Below are 6,768 nucleotides of genomic sequence, written 5' to 3'. Positions count from 1 at the left end.
CCTGGGGACTCTGCATCACTACAGACCCTCACCCACACCCAAGTAGTGCTAAAGTAGCCCTAAAGTAGCACCTGGCCCCAAAGCAGATACTTCAGGATGGCTTTGCTTGAGTGGAAAGTTTGCAAATAAAAATTGATTTGGAAGAGTTACACTGCTGGTACAGAAGGAGTTTATCCAATGGGTGCAGATGTTCACATTTTATTAAACACACACATTACAGGAGACTTGCAATAAAGAACAGTGCAAATGATGCCAATTTTTCTTTGGCAAAACTCCAGCAGGAAATAATTCTGTGTCAACTACAGTTCTGTCCTCTGGTACCACACGGACTCAGACAATGCACATGTTGGATTCCTTTAAATATGTCCAAGTCTGTGTTTCATTGTTTTTAAAGACTTTTTTGTTAAAAATCATAGATAATAATTCTGAACAATAGAACTTGATAAAAATGAGGCACAGCTCTTACCAGCCATTGAAGGAGATTATAGAAGGAAAAGGAAACAGAGTTAATATGTCTTCAAACAAATAATTTAGATAACATGCAGTATTAGGTAAGGTGCTAACAACATTTCTCATTTTAAAGATAAAGATTGTTGTCTAACACTGAATCACTCTAGTTAAGAAAATACAATAAAATGATTCTTTATTCCAGAAAAAGAGTTAATGTACTGTAACATCTGGTGACCCAGGGAAACAGCAATGCATTTCCTAAAATACCTGGCATTGTTCCAGTGCTTTATCAGCATCCTGAAAATACAGGCAATTGAAAAAATACCCATTATTGCTGCATGATATGAATTTCAGACAAAGCAAAAAGTTCAGCATAATTCCATACAAGTCACAGCCAATTTGGATAACACCACATAATAGTCAAGCAGTTTAGAAGGTTGAATTCTATTTTCAAAACAATAGTATTTTCACGTATAATTTGTACAGCAAACTATGTTCTAGATATGGACAAGAAAACAAGAGAGGGTCAGACTTCCAAAAATCAACACTAATTTAGTAGGTGTTTTTGAAAACAAACCTGACAAAGCATGTATATTGCTACTCAGGAATACCTGGAACCCAATAATAAAGATTCTGTGTTACTTACTGTCCATACCGAGAATTATCACCTAGATGGATGCGGGTTTGTGGACAACAGTCCTCATGTTCATTTTCTGATCCTTCTTGCAGCACTCTAGAAAACCTGGAAGTGTTCCTCAGACCAGAATGTAACTGAGCTGCAAACAGAAGTGTTAATATGTTTATCAAAAGCCACAGAGAACTTGGGTTGCCTTCTGAGGGACAACACTACAGAAAACACTGCTGTTGGGGAGTCAGAATGATACAAACCATCAGAAAATCTGGCTGCCCTTGAGCAGCCAGACACATGGACTACAGGATCAATTTCTGACCCTGCCACTGTGGGCGCTGTGTCAGACACAACTGTGAGGGGAGATGCTACTTAGGGATGTTCTTAGTCTCCTGACCTCCCACACCACCAAACCTGTGTCCATTAACTTTGATAGGACTGACATTTTCTGTGGTAACTACATATGAATCAAAATCCTATCCTTCCTGTTCCCTTGAAGTTTAGGTACCAAAATATCCTCTTTGTTTTCTGCAGTCTTGCTCTTGAGTGTTCCTTACCAATAATGTCAACCCTGTAAATTTATTTTCTCATTTAGAAATAGCTGATTGATTTTTTTGCAGATATAACTCTCATAAAAGAGAAATACAATTTCTTTTCCATATTGTATTTCATAAACACAAAGCTAAAAAATGAATTTTGTAAGACCAGCTGATCCTGCTTTGACAGACAGTGCATTGTCCTTTCAGCATAACTACAATTAGTAGAGCTAGGAAAATTCGTTAGATCGTGACAAGACTTCTACACTGCTGTGCATTCCCTAGAATATTGCAACCCTCTACCATAGGATGAAAGGAACATGATCCCTTCAGTCCTTTAACATCTGTTTTAAGGACTGACATTATAAGAACTGTCTTCTAATAAAATAATTCCTGAAAGGAATCTGAAGAGTAAGACTCAGCCATGCTGTAATCCCTCTTACTAATGACCTACTTCCTTACAGAACTGGATCTTTAGCAGGGCCAGTGAAAAGTTTACAGAAAGGTCCAATTATTACAAGAATAAAGAAGCCCATGTAAATGAAGAAGCTGGTTGCTGTAGCACAGTAATGCTGTGATTTTTGTATAGTGCAATAGTATGGAATAAAGTGGATGCTGCCAAAAATGAAGACACTATTTATACCAAGTGAGCAGCAAAATTGTCACCCACAAATTCACTTCCTTCACACACATGCAAGACCTTCACTGAGTGTCTTGGACACAAAATGTGGTACATGCTTTTTTACACCCACTGGTGGATACCTGGCAGCTACCAGTGGGGGTGAGCAATGAGGAAGAAAATCAGCACCATCCTTCTTCCCTATGCCCTGTCCACCTGTAGCACAGGGGGGTTTTGCTGCCACTGCCCCTCAGCTCAGGAAGGTCTTGGGATGCTGCCCAAGGAGGGTAGGGAGGAGACTGTTGTGACTCTGATGGAGTCAGAGGACAGCAATAAGACTCAAGAGAGCAGAGATAATTTAGTCTTCATAAAGCCCATGAAGTGCTCACAATACCAGGCACCATAGTATGAAAAAGACACCAAATCAGCAGAAGCAAGCACTGCAGTTTAAAATACCTGTGAGGACTGAGGAAGAGTCTAAAGAATCCAGAATGATGGGAATAATCTGAAGATACGCTCCATTGTTAATAAAATCAGCTAGCAAAGAGGGGCTCAAAGAGAAAATTAAAAGCCTAAGTACAAATGCCAATTAGAAATTAATCAGCCCAGTATCAGAATAGCAGGAATCAGCTAGAGAGCTAATTGGATTCACAAATTAAAGCTAAAAAGACACTGGAGAGGGCTGCACTGGATTTTGAAAAGCATAAAGTTATAATGATCCAGAGGGGAGTACAAAAACCCCAAAGAAACTAGTAATCTTTCTATGAACACCCAAATAGGTGTCAAGCAGAACAATGAAAAAAAATTCAAAATATGAAGTTACAACTTTGATAATATAAAGTCTAGATTACAATCCACTTGTTTATTGTAACTAAAGAGAGCAGAACAAAAAGAACCCATCTGAATTAACACCACAAACCTGGACTGGGTCCCCATAGAAACTTTCTAGTAAGCCTGGTAGAATACCAGAACCAAGATACTGAAATATTCCCCTAGTCCAGGGACTTTAACATAGGAAAAACAAAAACCACTCCCAACAACAACAAACAAACAAAAAACCCAAACCAAACAAACACAAAACCAAAAGCCATACCACAGCATGCAAACAAAAGTAACAGAGGCAGGTAATAAGGTAGCAGACAAGCTCAACAACAAACCCAAATCTCTAGAGAAATTTGCATCCATAATGCAGAGCCATAAAAAGCCCAGCCCAGGACTAATCTTATATTGAGCTCCTGGGCCACACGGGCAGGGGGGTGTGGGTAAAGGCCCCAGATGAGGTTGGTCAGGGACATTAAGGGCTGTGAGAGCACTCAGAACCTTTCCAACCTGCAATGCTGAAGTCATACTGGCAGTGCTGGGCTTTGTTTACTATTGCTTACCAAGGATAAGTTTGACTCATTATAAAGGTCACTTTTATAAATGTCTTCAGTATATCTTCCTAAGCTATCCAATGTAATTATTAAAATAGTCTTGTCACACACACAGAATCTGGTTTACAGGCTTGGGTATTATTTAGGCTGCATTTTAATGGACTTGTTCTGAGACAGTGATTTGAAATGATAGATGGGAAAATTGTTTATAATGTACTTCATTGAAGGTCCCTGCACACAGACTGGTTCACCCAAAACATCAGTAAATATGCCAGTGCTGCTCTCATCCACAGGATATTTTGAGGGCCAGAATGCTAAAGTGGTTGCAATACAAGGATTAACAGAGGGCTCTGAACAAGTATGACAAGTATGACAGCATTTAGGGATAGTTTATGAGAGTGTTTCATGACTATTTTGGGAGATCATTTAATGTCTGTCTCCTGACCTGTGGGACAGGCAAACCACCAGAGAACATCCCTGATGTTCACACACCAGACCCACTTCACTTTGAAGAAGGACATTAGATTGTTGTGATGCTTTCTCTGATAAAACACGCCCTTAAAGTTCTGGGGTTTGGTAATGGGAGGATGGAAAGATAAAGTGTCAGAACAGCTGAGATGGCAGGGAAAGACAACCTTAGAAGTGAAGTCAGGTGTCTAACAGAATGCCTTAATTTCAAAATGTTCTCTGAATACAAATAAAGCCTAGAATTATTACTAAAATAGCAAAAGCTGAATTCTCACATGACAGATTGACAGAATATGTCATTTATTATTCATTTTATCAAGGATTCTGACTGTAGAAGGCAGGTATGTGCTCAGGCCACCTTGTATTTGATCTGATGCAAACATAGGGAGAAAAAAAACAAAACAAAACAAAACAAAACTGGTTTGTCACTAGCTGGGCACAAAGGGAGACAGTGAATGTGTCCAGACACACAGAGGAATTGGGAGGAGCAAGAGACAGAAATGGCACAGGGGAATCTGGTGTTGACACTGCACTCACATTGTAGTGAAATCTTGTTCTTTGGGAATGGGGGACACTTTTATTGACACTTTGCTGAAATCTCTTTGCAGATATTTCAGAGGAGCTATTTGGAGGTCAATGCAGCACAGAGATTTAAACAGCCTCCCTGTGAGCTGAGAGGAAACAGAAGAACACAAAAATGACAAGGGAACAGAGACTGGAATTGTGGCCTTGCATGTTACTATGTGAGAGAACACACAGGTTCTTAGGAAAGGTTTAAAAGTGAAGGCAGAAAAGGATAATGCAATCAAGTACAGTCATGGAATACAGGAAGTTTCTCTTGAGGCAGTATTACAGCCAGGAAATGGGATAACACTGCATGAAGGGAAGAATGAAATGTATCATTACGTATTCTTTAGAGGGAAGTTTAAGTTGGATATCACACAGGGAAATCCACATTGTTGGAAGCTTATCATCATGGTAGTAAAAGGCCAGCAAAAAACCCAAGCTAAACAAAAAAGCCAAAAAAACAATGCAAACTGTTATTAATGTCAATGTTATGGCTGTTCTCAGGTAACTTACGTGTACCTCTGAACTACAAAAAAATACTTGAGTTATCACTTCTTTTAATAATAGATTGGATAGTATCTCTTTAGTAACAGATGATAACAATAATTCATTTGTAAAACTCATATATTGGCAAGTATTGGCAAGTTACAGGGCAAATCCTGTGTAGCCTCTGTTCTAGTTAACAGAGCAGACACTTCTTGTTTGATAAAGCTGGCACAGCTCAGGCTAACTCTCAGGGATGTTAAAATTGTGATGCTTTTAATTCTGTATGGTGGTTATATAAAATAATCTGGTTGGGTTTTATATCTACAGCCAGCCTCAAACATGCCCACCAAGTGTATGGATACAAGCTGTGTAATTGTGTTGGACTGTGTCACCATGCATTGTGGGTTTAGTTAAGGGTAATTTGTTGGAGCAAGATTACTCTAAAAGGCAAAACCAGTTGTATACTGATATAGCTCTTTTAGGCTGGTTACAAGTAAAAATATTTACTAATTACTGTACTTCAGCTGAATCAGGTGAAATTATTGTAACTGCATGATATTCAACTGTTGCAGTTTTACAGAGGCCCCAGTTTATATGGCACTAATTCATGTAAGGGACCTAAGCTGGAGTAGGTATTTATTTTCTCATATTTGTACTAATATATTGGTGTGAAAAGCATTTACACAACTCTAACAGTGTTAGAACTGTTCAAATGATACAAACTGTGTAAGGGAAGCCCTGAGCCTCCTTTGCTGCTCCAGCAGTTCATTTGTGGCTGGTGTTGGACCCTGGTCTGAGCCAGGAATGGTGTGGAAGGACAAGGGGTGTGATTCTCCCCCTGTGCTCTGCACTGGTGGGGCACACATGGAGATTGAGGGTCTGGGCCCCTCAGTTCAGAGAGGACACTGAGGACTGGGCCGAGAGAAGGGTCACGCTGGGGAAAGGTCTGGGGCTGTGAGGTGCTGTGGGGAACAGTCGAGGGAGGAGGCTCAGTTCTGACTTTATCACTCTGCCCAATTCCCTGAGAGGAGGCTGTAGCCAGATGGGGGTCGGGTTCTTGTCCCGGGTAATCAATAACAGGACAAGAGGACAGTCTTAAACTATGCCAGGGGAGGTTTTGGTTGGACATCAGGAGGAATCTCCCCACAGAGACGGTGGTTAAAGACGGGCTCGCCCAGGGAGGCGGTGGAGTCACCGTCTCTAGAGACGCTCAAGAAACGTCCGGCACCACTCAGTGCCACGGTCTGTGTGTCAAGGCGGTGTTGGGTCCTCAGCTGGAACTCGGTTACCTCAGTGGCCTTTTCCAGCCCAATGGATCCCGGGACTGTGAGCGCTCGGCAGGACGGGCCGGGCGGGCGGAGCGGGTCTCTCCTCACCCGCTGACCGTGCCCGCCTGGCCCGTCCCGTCCCTGCCCCTCAGGGCCCCGCCGGTGCTGCTGCTGCTGCTGCCCCGCGGGGTCTTTTCCCCTCCCCGTGGGGCCGCTCTGGCTTTCCTCCTCCTCCTCCTCCTTCCCCCGCGGAGCTGCGGTGCCGGGTGGGCAGAGCGAGGACGGCGCTCCCTCCCGCCTGTGTGAGGGCTGCGGGCGGCGGCGGCGCCCGTCCCTCGGGCCGGGTAAGGGGCTCTGAGCCTTCAGCCGGGGT

At 42.3% G+C, this 6,768-nt stretch overlaps 1 protein-coding gene across 1 annotated transcript in view; it reads left to right on the top strand.

Moving 5' to 3' along the window:
- The first annotated feature begins 6,724 nt into the window (after positions 1-6,724).
- TLN2 (talin 2) overlaps positions 6,725-6,768 on the top strand; it is a 136,953-nt gene continuing 136,909 nt past the window's right edge. The window contains exon 1 of the mRNA XM_083870743.1: positions 6,725-6,739. The gene's annotated coding sequence lies outside the window, so the exon portion shown is untranslated. The remainder of the gene's footprint in view (positions 6,740-6,768) is intronic.

The sequence above is a fragment of the Zosterops lateralis genome, assembly GCF_965231275.1.
Source record: "Zosterops lateralis genome assembly, chromosome: 13".
NCBI lineage: Eukaryota > Metazoa > Chordata > Aves > Passeriformes > Zosteropidae > Zosterops > Zosterops lateralis.
The sequence above is the reverse complement of the archived record's forward strand: the minus strand, read 5'-3'. Positions and strand labels throughout refer to the sequence as shown.